Source organism: Scardinius erythrophthalmus (assembly GCF_964197995.2).
Source record: "Scardinius erythrophthalmus genome assembly, chromosome: 3".
NCBI lineage: Eukaryota > Metazoa > Chordata > Actinopteri > Cypriniformes > Leuciscidae > Scardinius > Scardinius erythrophthalmus.
The window spans coordinates 45,686,799-45,705,049 of record NC_138223.1 but is presented as its reverse complement, the minus strand read 5'-3'; positions in this window follow the sequence as shown (position 1 = coordinate 45,705,049).

The window sequence follows — 18,251 nt, the reverse complement described above, 5'->3', positions numbered from 1 at the left end:
AGTATTTGATTTGATTTCAACCTCGAATAAACATAAAAAGAGCACATATGTACATTATAGCTCGCTGCCGCTGCGTGCTGCATCACAAATCGAGAATCCATTATATTTTTCTTTATATTCAAAACATTTTCAGACCTTTTTTTCTCATAAAATGTAATTGGTGTTATCTTTTGAACTCTTGGCATGAAAACAAACCGAGGTTTCTACCAATCTTTCATGATTTTTCATGTTTATTTCTATTTCAAAATAAAGGCCTAAACACGCCTAATGAATATGAAAAATTCTTGTTGCAAATTGATAAATTACTGCTCCTCTGTAATTTATTTTAAAAAACAGCCACCAAATATGAAAACTAGAGATTGTAAGCTTTCAAATGATATATAGTTTGTCAATATTACTTTAGGTTTTTACTAAGATATTATTGTTCTAAATATATATGGGCAAACGTCCCACCTGTGGGACGGTGACAGTTAACCCTCTGGGGTCTAAGGTGTTTTTGGGGTCCTTGTGATGTTCTGACATGCCCTGACATTTTTGCTTTTTTCAGTTGCTTATAAACATATTAATGGCAAAAAAAAATTACACACTATTTAGCACAAACAGGGCTACCATGAAATGTGAGCAACAAGAATGTACATGTCTGCATTTTTGAGAGAATAATGTTTATGCGTGGTTATTGAAAAAACTAAAAACTAAAGTTTCTGAAATAAGGCCATAAAACACATTCTAAATATGTGCCAATAAGACTTTTGTCTAAAAGATGTCATCGCCTAGTGTTTTTTCTTCAAAATGAAGTGAAAATCACCCTGCCTTATCATTCACATAACACAATACATTGATTTGAATTTTGCAAAGCACTTTCTGTTTGGAAAGGCCATATGCGGAGTGGGCGTCAACGATCATGTATATGTAGTGGTTCACACCTGAGGAGACAATGGGGCCTGCATACTTAATTAGCCATTCATTCAGGTGAGTCACTGAGCCACAAGAATGTTTCCACATATTGTGCTTGCAATTTGGCCTATAATATCCAAGGAAAACATGTCTAGTAATTGTGCAGTTAATTCTCATACTGTATTTTCAGTTTTGGAATATTTATCCTCTCCCCAAATTTGTCAATAATAAAACACAATAAAAGTTATTTAAAGAAAAGGCTTATATTTACCTTTTAATAGTTTGTTTACATCTACCTTGTAAATATATTTTTTTATTAAAAAGGTTACAATTACAACAATTCAAGTGTAATCTTTCTTTGTAAAAACTAAAGTATACATTTTATCATACATATTTCAAAGTTAAGGATTTGATTGATTATTTGATAACTTTATTTTTGACATATATTAACATAAGCAAATATTGGCAAACTTATTTGAAAGCTTATTTGAGTTGGCAGATATTTTACATTAAAAATGTATAATCTATCCAAAACTAATCAACGAAATGTTGTCTTTCATATGTCTGTAACATAGGTCTTTCATTTTTATTATAAGAAATATAAATGTTAATTTGCAGTTTAATACGTTGCTTATACAAATACATTTTATTTCAACATATTTTAGTCGATATTTACTGAGTGTAGCAATACAGTTTGCTAAAACCGAAACATTCATACACAAACAGAAACGCCTGACTGTAACGTTGTTTTTATGAAATATAAGGGCATATAAATGTTAATTTTCAGTTTAAAACGTTGCTTATACAAATAGTCTACATTTTATTTCAACATATTTCTGTCGATTTTACTCAACTCAGTACGGCAATACAGTTTGCTAAAACATCATCATTCATTCACACAGAGACGCAATTTAAATTTAAACTGTCTTTTTGCGAGCTGTGGTAAACAGCGCGCATCTCTGCCGTTCATTCATTCATAAACAGAAACCCGATTCACGTGAGAAGAAAAAAAACTTACAGTATTCCTCAGCTCGCTCCTCGATATACCCGCACTTCTGAGGTACTTTTTTCATTATTGTTATTCCTCACAGCGCTACGAGACGGTGTTAAAGTAATGATCTGAATAAACTTGTGTTTCTCGTGCTGATATGGGGGCGTTCACAGGATTGCGCGGATTGCCTCATTCATTTGCGTTTGAATAGCGCGCGCTCTCCGTAGGCGGAGTCACATTACATTTGAATTAGTTGTAATGAGGTCGACTGGAATCGCTCTCTTTTAATACAGATTTCACAAGATGAGAATATTTGTTTTTTATATAAATTACTTCATTTAAGAGAAGAGAATTCAAGCTTCATGCCTGTATGTCTGTTTGCCTGTTTGACTGAGTATTCGCTGAGTTATTGTTCATTTTCGGACGCGTTTCAGAATGGACTACACTGACAGATAGAAGGCAGAACTCGCATCACGTTTATTTTTCTTTATTTGGCAAAAAGCACAACACTTTGTTTTTATTGTGAGTATACAGAAAAATAATACACATTTAACAGAATCGATTGATGTATGAAACTTGCTTGTAATATCAAAGTCCACAGAGCAAAATTAATTTCTTTTGAACTGAACTGAAAAAAAGCGAGCTGGTATCGCCGGCGATACCGTCGACCTCAGGGGGTTAATGGAACAACACAATTGTTAGATTCCAAAGACATCAGTGAAACAGGTTATTTCATGATGATTATAAAACCATCAACAGGTAACCATCATCACCTGATCTCATTTCGCTTTAGCTTTCTTCACTGCTGCAAATGTTTTTGACAAACACACTGTCACAGCAGCCAAAAATAAAATATATATATATATATATAGATATAATAAGAGTTAAGAGCCCAACTAATGGAAACACTAATCACTCTTATGGTGACTTCAAATGAAACACATTAGAGTTAAACACCTGTTAATTCTCAATAAAAAAATGTGTACGTCTGACAGAAATAAAGTCAGTCTGGTTAGTAATAAGTGAAGCTGGTAATGCTGTTTGTGGAGTTGTTTAATCCTCCTCTGCTGAGATCTTCACAGATTTAATGTCTTCTTTTCTCTTCAGTGAATTTCCTCTTAGACTGTGTCTGAAGTCAGTTGTAGTTCTTGTGTTTCTGCTCGTCTCTTTTTCTGTTCTCTTCTTTCCTTCAGTGATTCTGCTTGTTAACAGGCTTATTAAGGCTGAGATGACTTCATATTTAAAGGAACACACCGACTTTTTGGGACTTTAGCTTATTCACCGTATCCCCCAGAGTTAGATAAGTCCATACTAGGGTTGGGTACCGAGACCCGGTTTCCGACGTAAACGGTAGTAACGAGACCGAATAAGAACGAAACTTTCGGTGCCTGATTTCGGTGCATGACGTTTTTTACCGCCCCCTATAAAACATCTCGCGGCACGAATGATCCAGTATAAAACATTTCCAGTAAATCAGCAGAGCATTCATTTAGTTTGTTTGTTAAATAAGAGGCGATCTAGCGCTGAAATGCGTTTTTTAAATCAAGTGATCAAAGTGCTCGTTGCCGCTGCGATCAGTGGCGCGGATACAGTGTTTTCTCTTGTGGCTCGCGCACATCGCACTCAATGCGTTGCGGAGATCGATCTATTTATGAGGCGCCGTCTATATGATTATGTGCGCGGTGAGTGCGCGTCTCGTGTGTGTAGAGTTTGCGTGTTTGTACGTGAGCGACTTTAGATGTGATGTTGAGCATTTCATAATCTATGTATTAGTTTGAGCATTCAGCAGTATACATGTATGACTACTTAGTAGGCCTATATGTGTATGCAAGGGTTTCATATGTGCGTGAATGAAGTTTGATTTAAAGGGATACTCCACTTTAAAATAAAAATTCTGTCATCATATACTCACCCTCATGTTGTTTCAATTCTTTATGAATTTCTTTCTTCTGCTGAACAGAAAGGAAGATATTTAGAATAATATCAGTAACCAGACAGTTTCTGGTCTCATTTACTTCCATAGTATTTTTTTTTTCTACTATGGAAGTAAATGAGACCAGAAACTGTCTGGTTACTGACATTCTTCTAAATATCTTCCTTCCTGATCAGCAGAAGAAAGAAATTCATAAAGAATTGAAACAACATGAGGGTGAGTGTATGATGACAGAATTTTCATTTTGAAGTGGAGTATCCCTTTAAGCCCTAGACAACGCCTATCTATTCATTCTGGTGAAATCACAAAATATAATGGACACAAAGTGTCCCTGCTTGATATACAACCACTGATGAGCATAAACGGTTTAAAAAACAAAAAAAAAACAAAAAAAAACTACAAATGATTAGAACCCAAAACCTCTGACACGCTTGACTAAAGTTCAAGTTCAGCTGCCAGTGTTCCTCTTCGGGTAAGTCTAGTATTTTAATGCCAACTGCAAATCTTGCATATCAAGCATGAAGTATATCAATATCAAATATATTTATATGAGGCTATACTGTGTGTGTTAAATATTTCTGCTCAGTGTCAGATATTTCTCTGTTTTGTAAAAGTCATAATATGAGAAGACAAAATTTTTATCTTTACTCAAGTGTTTTCGGCTACATCAGTAGCCTTTTAAACGGCACAATTTTTTTATTCAGAAAATCTTTTTCAGAAAATCACACACACAGACACACACACACACACACACACACACACACACAGAGGTATTATTTTTTTGATAAAGTGTGTGCGGTTTAGTTTTCTTAAGTACCGTTTCAAGAACCGTTTAAGCACCGGAACCGTTTGAAAAATACCGAGTAGGTACTGGTATCAGATAAAACCCAACCAATACCCAACCCTAGACCATACATACCCTTCTCAACTCTGTGCGTGCTGTAACTCTGTCTGACGCACCCACCGCCGCTAGCCTAGCTTAGCACAAAGACTGGAGGTAAACAGCTCCAGCTAGCATACTGCTTAGAGCCCTGCACGAGGCGAAAAATCCAGCCCTAACTGAGACCTGGCCCATGGTGTTCAAGCCCTAATCCGGCCCCAGCCTGAATACGTCTGCAATTTTTCAACCCGAACCGAGACCAACATCAATATCACTTTAAGCTCTCTCTGACGCGCTCTCTCTGACGTGCGCTGTCTCTGCTAGACGCACACACATACACACACGCTACTAGATACAATTTCATTATAGGCCTCAAACATAACTACCACCACCGACAATCATGCCCACAAATATTAATACAGACATTAATGTCCATTACAGAGAAGCATAAGCATGCAGTAGAGAATATTATATAGCCAAATGTGATCCGACAGTAAATAAAGATTTACGGCCTACCTTTTTTTTTATGTTTAGTAACTTTACTGAAGAACAACGTTTCAAAGAACTCTTCGCCAACTGGCTAAGGTTAAATTAAAAAAAAAAAAATATATATATATATATATATATATATATATATATACTAAATAAATAAAAAAATCTGTTGAACTGACTATATATGCTATATATATAGTATGTATATGTTTATTTGCGAGTGTTGTGAAGAAAAAGAATAGCATCCACTGTTGAAGGCTTCAGGCTCATTGTTTGTTGTGGTAATCGAATCAAAACTCTTTCAAAATGCAGCTTTTTTCAAAGCATTGGAAACTTTTAGTAACTCCCCATGCTCCAACTTCTCCCTGATGCTCTGCATGGTCAACTGTCACCTAATGCATTGCACGCACGCCGCGTTACTCCTATTTACATGTTGTGATTTGTATAGTCACAGCGTGTACGAATAACAAGGTCACATGAGACACAGTCATCTTCTAACCATATACATACTGGGAACCAGAGGTGGAAAGTCCAGGGGTCAGAAAGTAAAAGTCCTGCCATATATTTATTCCACCCATGAACTCACACAGCAAAAATTCCAGTTTTAAATGAACTCTCCTGGGAGTTTATTTGGCTCCAGACTCAAGAGTGTTAAAGTTAATGAGATAATTTAGTGATTGATTGAGTGATGATTGAGCATTATTGAAGACACCTGATGTTAACAAGCATGTTGTCTCCTTCACCAAAGGAGAACATCTCTTTTTTTAAGTTGCCATTATGGAGATCAGTGTTTGCTTTAGTTGGGCTCTTGAACCTTAAAGGGTAACTAAACCCCTGGTCAGAGCTTGACTCCACCCACTGGCAATATTTGAAAAATGCTGGAAAAGTAGCCAGTGGAGAGGGGGCGTGCATCTGAGACATATCTCTCTGCAGGCAAGGGCGTGGTTAGCTAGTACTCTCTGACGTCAGAGAGTACCACAACTTCCAATAGGAAAATTCAACTGCAGTAGCCACTGTTCAACCTGAAGAGGGCAGCACTCAGACGTTTTTACACCATATTTTGTAAAATTAAAACACTTTAAACACAAATGTCAAAAAAAAATTACTTGAATGAATGAACAGCACTAATAAAGCCCCATTCTTACAGAGCATTAACTAAAAAAAGTTGGTTTAGGGTTTAGTTACCCTTTAAACTAATACCGTTATATTTTGTTTGGCTGTTCTATCAGTGTTATAACTCTCAGATGAACAAAGAGAAAAGCTGATCAGGTCATTTTGGTTGTGTTTCGACATAATCATCTTTTGACTTGAATCACAAAGCTCATTCAGAGAGTTAGGTTTACCTTGCTGATTACAGCAGTCTATGATTCTACAGTATAACTCTTATCAATATAATCAGAATTTTCTAAATAATACAAAAGATTTTTTTAAAGTTGTCCTGATCAAAACACTTTTTAAAGTTTTTTTTTTTTTTTTTTTTTTTTTTTTTTACTTTTTTTTACTTTAACACTCTTGAGTCTGGAGCCAAATAAACTCACAGGAGAGTTCATTTAAAACTGGAATTTTTGCTGTGTGAGTTCATGGGTGGAATAAATATATGGCAGGACTTTTACTTTCTGACCCCTGGACTTTCCACCTCTGATTATTACTAACCAGACTGACTTTATTTCTGTCAGACATCTACACAGTAAATTCCCCAGTGTTAAATCAACACTGCTCAGAGCACATATGGTCCCACTCTACAGAGTGTTAAAATTAACACTGAAGCAGTGTTGAAGTTAATGAGATAATTAAGTTAACACTGAAGCAGTGTTGAAGTTAATGAGATAATTAAGTGATTAATTAAGTGATGATTGGCCATTAGTGGTGACACCTGATGATAACAAGCAGAATCACTGAAGGAAAGAGAAAACAAGAACAGAAAAAAGAGAAACACAAGAACTACTGACTTCGAGCCATTATTGCACTTATTATTTTACCAGTTTGACTTTATTTCTGTCATACATCTACACACGGTCTTATTTAGATTTAACAGAAGTTTAGATGGTAATGTTTTATGGAATGTTTCGTTTCATGTCACCATTATGGTGGTCAGTGGTTGCTTTAGTTGGGCTCTTGACCCTTTCCTTTTGAACATTAGTATTTCTCTGGCTGCTCCAACTCTGTGCTTATAGAGCATATGTGTTGTGGCAAGAGAAACTATGACTTTGGCTGTGTTTCCTGAAAGCATTGCAAGCCTAATTTGATCGTACAGACCGTTTGTTGCAGTTGGTCTGCAATCAAGTAAGGCTTAAGATGCTTTTGGAAATGCAGCCCTGGTTATGATTTGGTGATGAAATTACTAGTGACCTGATTCAATGATGGCACCCATCATTATAAACTGATTATTCACATGTTTTATTAATTTTTCACAACAGTAGTTACTTCTAGCAATGTTTTAATGATCTGAAAGTTTTGAAATCACACAAAGACATCAAGAATCTACATATGAATCTCAACAATGGTGACAATCAAACAAATGCTTAATGTTGCAGTGCATGATGGGAGCCACCAATCAGAACGCATCAATGGCTGACATCATGCATTGCAGCATGAATAAATTATGCAGCTGAATTGTCCTGTAATTTCCATTGTTTGCTTTTATTTTTCTATTGTTTTGTTCTGACTTTAGTAGCTTGTTTTGTGATGTTCAGAGTTGATCTGTTTGTCACTAGTTTGTTTATTGTCACCATTGTTGAGATGCATATGCTGATTCTTGATGTCTGTGCGTTTAAACACAATAACTTCTTTGCACAAAGTATTTTCACAATTTTTCCTATTGCTGTTGGATCTCAAACTGTAGAATCTCAGAGCTACAATCACCAATACTAAAACGAGACATCAAGCATATAGTCAAATATTTAGACTCTGAATTACATCAGTGAATCAGGACACTACATGATGATAAAGTCATTATCATCAAAAAATATTATGAGCAGGTCATGTTTTCTCTTGCAGTAACAAATGTGCTTTATAATCACAATGTTAGAACAGTCAGAGAAAAACTAATATTAAAAAAACTTATATTAACAAAATGAAAAGAGTCAAGAGCCCAAACTAAAGCAAACACTGACCACCAAAATGGTAACTTGAAAAGAAAACTTCCATAAAACATTACCGTCTAAACTTCTGTTGAATCTCAAGAACTTTTGTCGATGTATGACAGAAATAAAGTCAAACTGGTAATAATAAGTGCAACAATATGTAATGACTCAAAGTCAGTTGTAGTTCTTGTGTTTCTCTTTTTTCTGTTATTGTTTTTTCTCTTTCCGTCAATGATTCTGCTTATTAACATCAGGTGTCACCACTAATGGCCAATCACTTAATTAATCACTTAATTATCTCATTAACTTCAACACTGCTTCAGTGTTAACTTAATTATCTCATTAACTTCAACACTGCTTCAGTGTTAATTTTAACACTCTGTAGAGTGGGACCATATGTGCTCTGAGCAGTGTTGATTTAACACTGGGGAATTTACTGTGTACTAAAGTTTTATTGAGAATTAACAGAGGTTTAACTCTAATGTGTTTCATTTGAAGTCACCATAAGAGTGATTAGTGTTTCCATTAGTTGGGCTCTTAACTATTATTATACCTTTTGTATTTTTAGGTCGCTGTGACAGTGTGTTTGTCAAACACATTTAGGGTACAGCTGCAAAGAAAGCTAATGCATCTGAATTGACCTATAATTTTGTTTGATTCTAAATATTTGCTTTTATTTTTTGCTGTTGGTTTTGTTGTGAATTAGTAGCTTTTCAGTGATGTTCTGAATTTATCTGTTTGTCTGAATATTTGTGACTGTCACCATTGTTGAGATTAATACGCTGATTGTTGATATCTGTGTGTGTCAGCAAAAGCAAATTTTTAAATTTCATGTTTGTTAAAAGATTTAAACCGATCGTTATATTTCTGGATCTCATGCTGCAGTAACACAGGGTTTGTGACGTGAAAACATTAATGGAACAACATATTTGCTAGATTATAAAAACCTCAGTGAATCAGTCTATTTCATGATGATTATAAAACCATCAACAGGTAACCATCATCACCTGCTTTCATTACACTTTATCTTTCTTTGCAGCTGCAAATGTGTTTGACTAACACACTGTGACAGCGGTCGAAAACGACAAAAGGTATAATAAGAGTTAAGAGCCCAACTAATGGAAACACTAATCACTCTTATGGTGATTTCAAATGAAACACATTAGAGTTAAACCTCTGTTAATTCTCAATAAAAACTTCTGTAGACGTCTGACAGAAATAAAGTCAGTTTGGTTAGTAATAAGTGAAGCTGGTAATGCTGTTTGTGGAGTTGTTTAATCCTCCTCTGCTGAGATCTTCACAGATTTAATGTCTTCTTTTCTCTTCAGTTGATTTCATCTGAGGCTGTGGCTGAAATTACTCAATATTTAATATACACAGATTATTTTGGCTACGCCAGTTCTGGTTTATTTCTTTACTCTTGGCTGACATGTGGCATTGCTATGCAGAGGTGTGAAGTCCAGGTTCAGAAAGTAAAAGTCCTCCTCAGTATTTTGTTCCAATCACCTGGATTTGCTAATTCAGCAGGAGAGAGAACTAATTAGTGAAATCAGATGACTGAGTTTATAGGTGGAATAAACATATGGCAGGACTTTTACTCTTTGGCCCCTGGATTACCCACCTCTGCATGTGGCATTGCTATGGCCTGCTTGTGGGCCAGATCTGGGCCGAAACAATGTTGCTATCTGGGAAGTGTGTGTCTCAAAACACTGTTTTCCTGAAAACACTCAAAACCTTTGCCATCTCATAGTTTGGAGTTTATTTAACATATATATATTTTTTTAAATGGATTATAGCCAAGAAAGAGCGCAAACGGCTCTCACCTTATAATCACTAAAAATCTCACTTCAGGTCATGCTAGTCTGAATTTTTTATTTATATAGTGTCGATAATGAGACGATTCACAAGCATGTAGAACTCACCACTGGACAAAACCTCCAGAGTTTTGGATCTTATACAAAGTGGATGAAAGTACACACAGATGAATGTGTGTAGTTTTTGTATGAATAATATACACAGCAAAAACTCCAGTGTTAAATTAACACTCCTCGGATTGTATATGAGTCCACACTCAAGAGTGTAAAGTGTTAAAATATGAGTGTTAAATTAACACTCAGGAGTGTTGAAGTTAATGAGATAATTAAGTGATTAATTTAGTGATTATTGAGCATTATTGAAGACATCTGATGTTAACAAGCAGAATCACTGAAGGAGAAAATCTCAAATTGTAAGCCACTGTTATGGTGATCAGTGTTTACTTTAGTTGGGCTCTTGACCCTTATATGTTTACTTTAAATTTAGCTTGTTTGCTGTTATTGATTTATAACAGTCAGATGAACAAAAAGACAATGTGATGTGATGGTGTTGGTTATGGTTTAACATAATCATGCTGTGATCTGAAAAATGAAACTTATTGAGATTAATTACAGCACATCTGTGATTCTACAGCATATGATTTTCAGTATTTTTCATATAATCCAAAATATTTCATAAACATTGTTCTGATCAAAAGACTTTCAAATGGATTTATTTAGAAACACAGACATCAATAATCAGCCTGTGAATCTCAACAATGGTGACAGTAATAAAGCATGTTGCAGTGGCTGCCACCAATCACAACTCATTAATGGCTCCCATCATGCATTGCGGTATGAATAAATTATGATCTGAATTGTCTATGTTATTTACTTTTCCTAATTGAATATTCTGCTCGTCACCATTGTTGAGATGCATAGACTGAATCTTGACGTCTGTGTGTGCCTAAAAGAAAGATTTTTTTTTTAAAACAACTTTTAAGAAATCCTTTGTATTATATCTAAAGTTCTGGATATTTATGCAGAATCACAGTTATTCTGTGATCAGCAACATAAATCTAAGTCAGAAATAAGGATCTTAATGAGTTCAGTGATCAAGTTCAAATGATGATTGTCATAATATAACCAACACCATCAGATCACTTTCTTTTCTTTGTTCATCTGTCAGTTATAACTCAGATACAACAGCCAAACAAAATCTAAAGTAAACATATAAGGGTCAAGAGCCCAACTAAAGCAAACAATTATCACCATAACGCTGGCTTACAATTTGAGATTTTCTCCTTCAGTGATTCTGCTTGTTAACATCAGGTGTCTTCAATAACAATCAATCATCACTCAATGAATCACTTAATTATCTCATTAACTTTAACACTCTTGAGTGTTAATTTAACACTCATATTTTAACTTTACACTCTTGAGTGTGGACTCATATACACTCCCAGGAGTGTTAATTTAACATTGGAGTTTTTGCTGTGTGTGTATATATATATATATATAGATAGATAGATAGATAGATAGATAGATAGATAGATAGATAGATAGATAGATAGATAGATAGATAGATAGATAGATAGATAGATAGATAGATAGATAGATAGATAGATAGATATAACTAGACAAAGCATCAATAACATATTGCAGAAAGAACATACTTTGAGCCTAAGAATTTGCCTAAAAGGCAAAATAAGCCTAATTAGAGATAGTAAAGATCAATTTCCAAAAGCACAAACATAAAATAGCATTTGAAAAGTATATTTGTGAAAATAAAAACATTAAACAACACACAACAAATTAAGTGATAGACATGCCCACATACTACACTGCCAAAATGGCAATAAATGACACAAGAAATCACAACACATTACCAATTGTGGTCGTCTCTTGTGCGACAGATATAATGGCCAAGTTAAGTGTTAGGACACCTGGGGAAAAAAATGAATACAATTGAATCCACAAAATAAAAACAGCTTAACATTTGAAACATGAATCAGCTGGCATAACAAACACAAAAAAATGTCAAAAGATGTCATCTCAAACCCCAGAACACAAAAAAAAAATATATTTTTAAGATAACCCGTCTTTAAATGGGGCTGAAGCTTGATGCCCTGGACTCTTCTAAAGGAACAGACTAACATTGAATTACTCATAAACTACTTTCCTCCAATGATCTGAAATGGACTACACAGTAAATTCCCCAGTGTTAAATCAACACTGCTCAGAGCACATATGGTCCCACTCTACAGAGTGTTAAAATTAACACTGAAGCAGTGTTGAAGTTAATGAGATAATTAAGTTAACACTGAAGCAGTGTTGAAGTTAATGAAATAATTAAGTGATTAATTAAGTGATGATTGGCCATTAGTGGTGACACCTGATGTTAATAAGCAGAATCATTGACGGAAAGAGAAAAAACAATAACAGAAAAAAGAGAAACACAAGAACTACAACTGACTTTGAGTCATTACACATTGTTGCACTTATTATTACCAGTTTGACTTTATTTCTGTCATACATCGACAAAAGTTCTTGAGATTCAACAGAAGTTTAGACGGTAATGTTTTATGGAAGTTTTCTTTTCAAGCTACCATTTTGGTGGTCAGTGTTTGCTTTAGTTTGGGCTCTTGACTCTTTTCATTTTTTAATATTAGTTTTTCTCTGACTGTTCCAACATTGTGATTATAAAGCACATTTGTTACTGCAAGAGAAAACATGACCTGCTCACAATATGTTTTGATGATAATGACATTATCATCATGTAGTGTCCTGATTCACTGATGTAATTCAGAGTCTAAATATTTGACTATATGCTTGATGTCTCGTTTTAGTATTGGTGATTGTAGCTCTGAGATTCTACAGTTTGAGATCCAACAGCAATAGGAAAAATTGTGAAAATACTTTGTGCAAAGAAGTTATTGTGTTTAAACGCACAGACATCAAGAATCAGCATATGCATCTCAACAATGGTGACAATAAACAAACTAGTGACAAACAGATCAACTCTGAACATCACAAAACAAGCTACTAAAGTCAGAACAAAACAATAGCAAAATAAAAGCAAACAATGGAAATTACAGGACAATTCAGCTGCATAATTTATTCATGCTGCAATGCATGATGTCAGCCATTGATGCGTTCTGATTGGTGGCTCCCATCATGTACTGCAACATGTATCATTTGTTTGATTGTCACCATTGTTGAGATTCATATGTAGATTCTTGATGTCTTTGTGTGATTTCAAAACTTTCAGATCATTAAAACATTGCTGGAAGTAACTACTGTTGTGAAAAATTAATAAAACATGTGAATAATCAGTTTATAATGATGGGTGCCATCATTGAATCAGGTCCCTAGTAATTTCATCACCAAATCATAACCAGGGCTGCATTTCCAAAAGCATCTTAAGCCTTACTTGATTGCAGACCAACTGCAACAAACGGTCTGTACGATCAAATTAGGCTTGCAATGCTTTCAGGAAACACAGCCAAAGTCATAGTTTCTCTTGCCACAACACATATGCTCTATAAGCACAGAGTTGGAGCAGCCAGAGAAATACTAATGTTCAAAAGGAAAGGGTCAAGAGCCCAACTAAAGCAACCACTGACCACCATAATGGTGACATGAAACGAAACATTCCATAAAACATTACCATCTAAACTTCTGTTAAATCTAAATAAGACCGTGTGTAGATGTATGACAGAAATAAAGTCAAACTGGTAAAATAATAAGTGCAATAATGGCTCGAAGTCAGTAGTTCTTGTGTTTCTCTTTTTTCTGTTCTTGTTTTCTCTTTCCTTCAGTGAGTCTGCTTGTTATCATCAGGTGTCACCACTAATGGCCAATCATCACTTAATTAATCACTTAATTATCTCATCAACTTCAACACTGCTTCAGTGTTAATTTAATTACCTCATTAACTTCAACACTGCTTCAGTGTTAATTTAATTACCTCATTAACTTCAACACTGCTTCAGTGTTAATTTTAACACTCTGTAGAGTGGGACCATATGTGCTCTGAGCAGTGTTGATTTAACACTGGGGTTTTTACTGTGTAGAAATGTTTTGTGAATTTGACTATAAAAATACTACTTCAACTGCATTTAACAAACAAACAAACAGCATTGGTTTTGCATGTCATGTGAGATCAATGCAGGATTGTTTGCAGTCCACACAACTTTTCTGTTCGTTTCAGAGCACCAGTAGAGGAAAATTCAAGAGCAGGAAACAACTTAAATTTTCAGTTTCTCACCCAATGCACAATTTATATGACTTCAGAACATTTTAAATATAATATGCAAGTCATATGGACTATAATGCTTTTATGATTTTGGCATTTTAGAGTTTGAGTAGTCCATATTAAATGGAAATTAGAAGAAATACAGCATGGTCCCAGCAGCTGTTATTGAATTAAGTAATTACATTTTATTGGTTAACTTATTGCTATTGATTAACTAATGGACAATTCAACAAATTGAAGATGTGTGTGTCATGACGTCACATACGTAACTTTATTTTTTCCCAAAGATCTGTAAGCTGACAGTCCTGTTTGGATTACCATTGCTGGCACAAACTAAATCTGAAGAATAAGTTTCTATCTTTAGTGTATTGGGGTATTGCCTAATAATTTAAACAAGGTAAAATGTTTTAAAGAGAGCTAAGAGCATGACCATATTTGGCAAAATATTTAATAAAACACTCTGTGGGCCCTTTTGTGTTGTATTAATTACAACAGAAAAAGCAACAAGCAAAAAAAAAAAAACTGCTTACTTACACAACATTACAGAGATGGTCGCTGGTGTTCTTGTAAAACCTGCCACGAAATACAGTTTCCTGGAGTGTTATTTTGAGCTTGAGATAACTCCATTTATCATCTGACAGTAGTTCATATTATAAAAGATTTTGGGGCAATAGGAACTACCATTTAAAGACAAGAAAAACACGTACTTTTATGAAAGGTGGAAGCCATTTGTCAATCCGGAGTATTTCTGTTTATCCACAAACCAGTTCAGAGGAAGAGTTATAATAATAAATTAACAAATTAGCCATTGCATTGACATGACTTTAAAAAAAAAAAAAAAAAAAAAGCTTTTCATTTTATTTCAAACACACATGAAAAACATTCCACAGCATTTATTGTTTGCATATTACAAGAGTAAAGTTTGAGGAGAGTTTTAAACACTTGTCGTCAAAGCAATAAAAGGATGAAACAATGCCTGTAAAAAAGTGTTTTCATAGTGGGCAAATTAACTACGAATATTGTATAAAATGATTGTATATGAATTATATTTAACTTACCTGATATAAGCTGATATACAGTCATCCTCACCCAACACGACTGAAGGAAATATTTGTGCGTGTTGTGGAGTTTATAGAGGTTATCTGTTTATCATTCCAATGAGGAAATATGAGCACGACTCCACTTTTTCCTTCTCAAATTCAAATTCAATTTGTACAGAAAAACGATCACATATCCAGTTCCTTGTCAGTGCATTTTCATATAAACATGACTTTTGTGTTCTACACAGCAAAATCCCCAATGTTAAATTAACACTGCTCAGTGTTTATATGAGTCCACACTCAGAGTGTTATAAGTAACACTGTAGCAGTGTTAAAGTTAATGAGATAATTAAGTGATTAATTGAGTGATGATTGAGCATTATTGAAGACATCTGATGATAACAAGCAGAATCACTGAGGGAGAAAATCAGAGAAAGAGAAAGTCACCATTGTGGTGATCAGTGTTTGCTTTAGTTGGGCTCTTGACCCTTACTTTTCATTTGTACCTTTTTAATTTGATTTTATTTAGACACGTTTCAACTTTAACAACAGCGGTTGACAATTATTGCCGTTTTTATTGCACTTAAGTACTGCTTACTAGCAGCTAGTTTCGATTTGGCCCATTCTCGCGTTATTTACTTAATTGCTCAGCCGAGACAGCAACTGTAGAAAGATATAAATAAAGAGATCCAGATCATAACCAGCGGACAAGCGGTCAGTTGGTGGAGACGGCAAGAGCGCGCTAGTAGTTTCTTCTGAAATACCCCGTTCTCCCGTTATTCAGTGTTTTATTTGACACGAGGTAAGCCTATCTTCGATTCTCAGCTTACTTTTCATTTGCTTCAAACTCAGACTTCAAACTAGACCTAAAACTTTTTTCTATTTTGTCATCTGTTTTGGGTCCATTATTGTTGGATTCTCTGATAAAGAGGTACACAAAGCTGCATTGGCATATAACAACCCAGCCAACATTTCAATGTTCAATATTTCAAAACTCTTAAACATTAGTTCCTCTTCCTGGTTATGTGTGAGAATAGTTTATGCCTCCAAAATGTCAAACAAATAATACAGCCAACATGTCCATGTGGGCACCATGTGGGTTTTTTATTAGGTGCATGTTTTCTATGGGCCCCTGCTTTGACAACCCAAATAGGGCCCATAGAAATTCTTCCATTCACAGTAAAATTTAAGTGTTAAATTTAACACCACTCTGTGTTTATATGGGAACCACCAGCAGGGTGTTAAAAATAACACTGATGCAGTGTTAGAGTTAATGAGATAATTAAGTTGTAAGAACTGATTCCCCTTGACATGAACATATTAGTGGAACAACATGATTGTTAGATTATAAAAATCCTTGGTGAATCAGGCTATTTCATGATGATTTTAATACCATCAAGAGGTAACCATTATCACCTGATTTCATTTCACTTTAGCTTTCTTTGCTGCTTTAAATGTATTTGACAAACACACTGTCATAGCAGCCAAAAAAATAAAATAAAAAAGAAAATAGATATAATAAGAGTTAAGAGCCCAACTAATGGAAACACTAATCACTGTTATGGTGATTTCAAATGAAACACATTAGAGTTAAACCTCCGTTAATTCTCAATAAAAAAACTTTTGTAGACGTCTGTCAGAAATAAAGTCAGTCTGGTTAGTAATAAGTGAAGCTGGTAATGCTGTTTGTGGAGTTGTTTAATCCTCCTCTGCTGAGATCTTCATAGATTTAATGTCTTCTTTTCTCTTCAGTTGATTTCATCTGAGGCTGTGGCTAAAATTACTCCATATTTAATATACACAGATTATTTTGGCTACGGTAAGGTCCAGTTATGGTTGATTTCTTTGCTCTTGGCTGACATGTGGCATTGCTATGCAGAGGAGTAAAGTCCAGGTTCAGAAAGTAAAAGTCCTCCTCAGTATTTTGTTCCAATCACCTGGATTTGCTAATTCAGACAGGAGAGAGAACTAATTAGTGAAATCAGATGACTGAGTTCATGGGTGGAATAAACATATGGCAGGACTTTTACTCTTTGGCCCCTGGATCACCCACCTCTGCACACCACTGTGTGTCATATGAACGGAGCAGAATGTCTGTGTTCTGTCCATCATTAGTAGACACACTCTTACTGCTGATTGGTTACAAGCGTGTTTTGGTAGTCGGTCCAACAACCCACTTTTAAAAAGTGTTTTCCAAAAAATACTGATCCCACCTTTAATTATCCCATTAACTTTAGCACTCTGCAGTGTGGACACATACTGTATGTACTCTGAGCAGTGTTGATTTAACACTGGAGATTAGAGTCAGTCTATTATATATGTATTATATATATATATATATATATATATATATATATATATATATATATATATATATATATATATTGTCTTTCGTGGAATGTGGAAAAACATGTTCACAAACAACTTTATATCACACTGTTTATTAAGACATAACTTTGTAACAAAAATGTACTGAAATAAAGCCTGAACAAAAACAAAAATCAATCTGCATTTACGTGTTTTAATAAAAAAATACACCACACCTATAAAACCTATGACCTTCCCTTTTGAAAATATATTTTGCCATATGAATATTTAAAGTTATATAAAAATATATTATTATTTTTACAGAAGAAACAGTCATTTCCTTTCTGAACTCAACAGTGAACTCAGTCTGTAAAAAATATGCATTTCACCCTCCACCAAGAAAATATTGTGATCTCAAAAAATATTAAATAATACCATTTAGAAGTTCTACATCAAGAGTATTTATCAAAAGACTGATTAAAAAAAAAAATAAAAAAAAAATAAAAAAATAACCATTGGCAGAAATGGCCTGAGAATACATTTAACATCCAAAACATTGATTATGTTTTACTGTAATCAT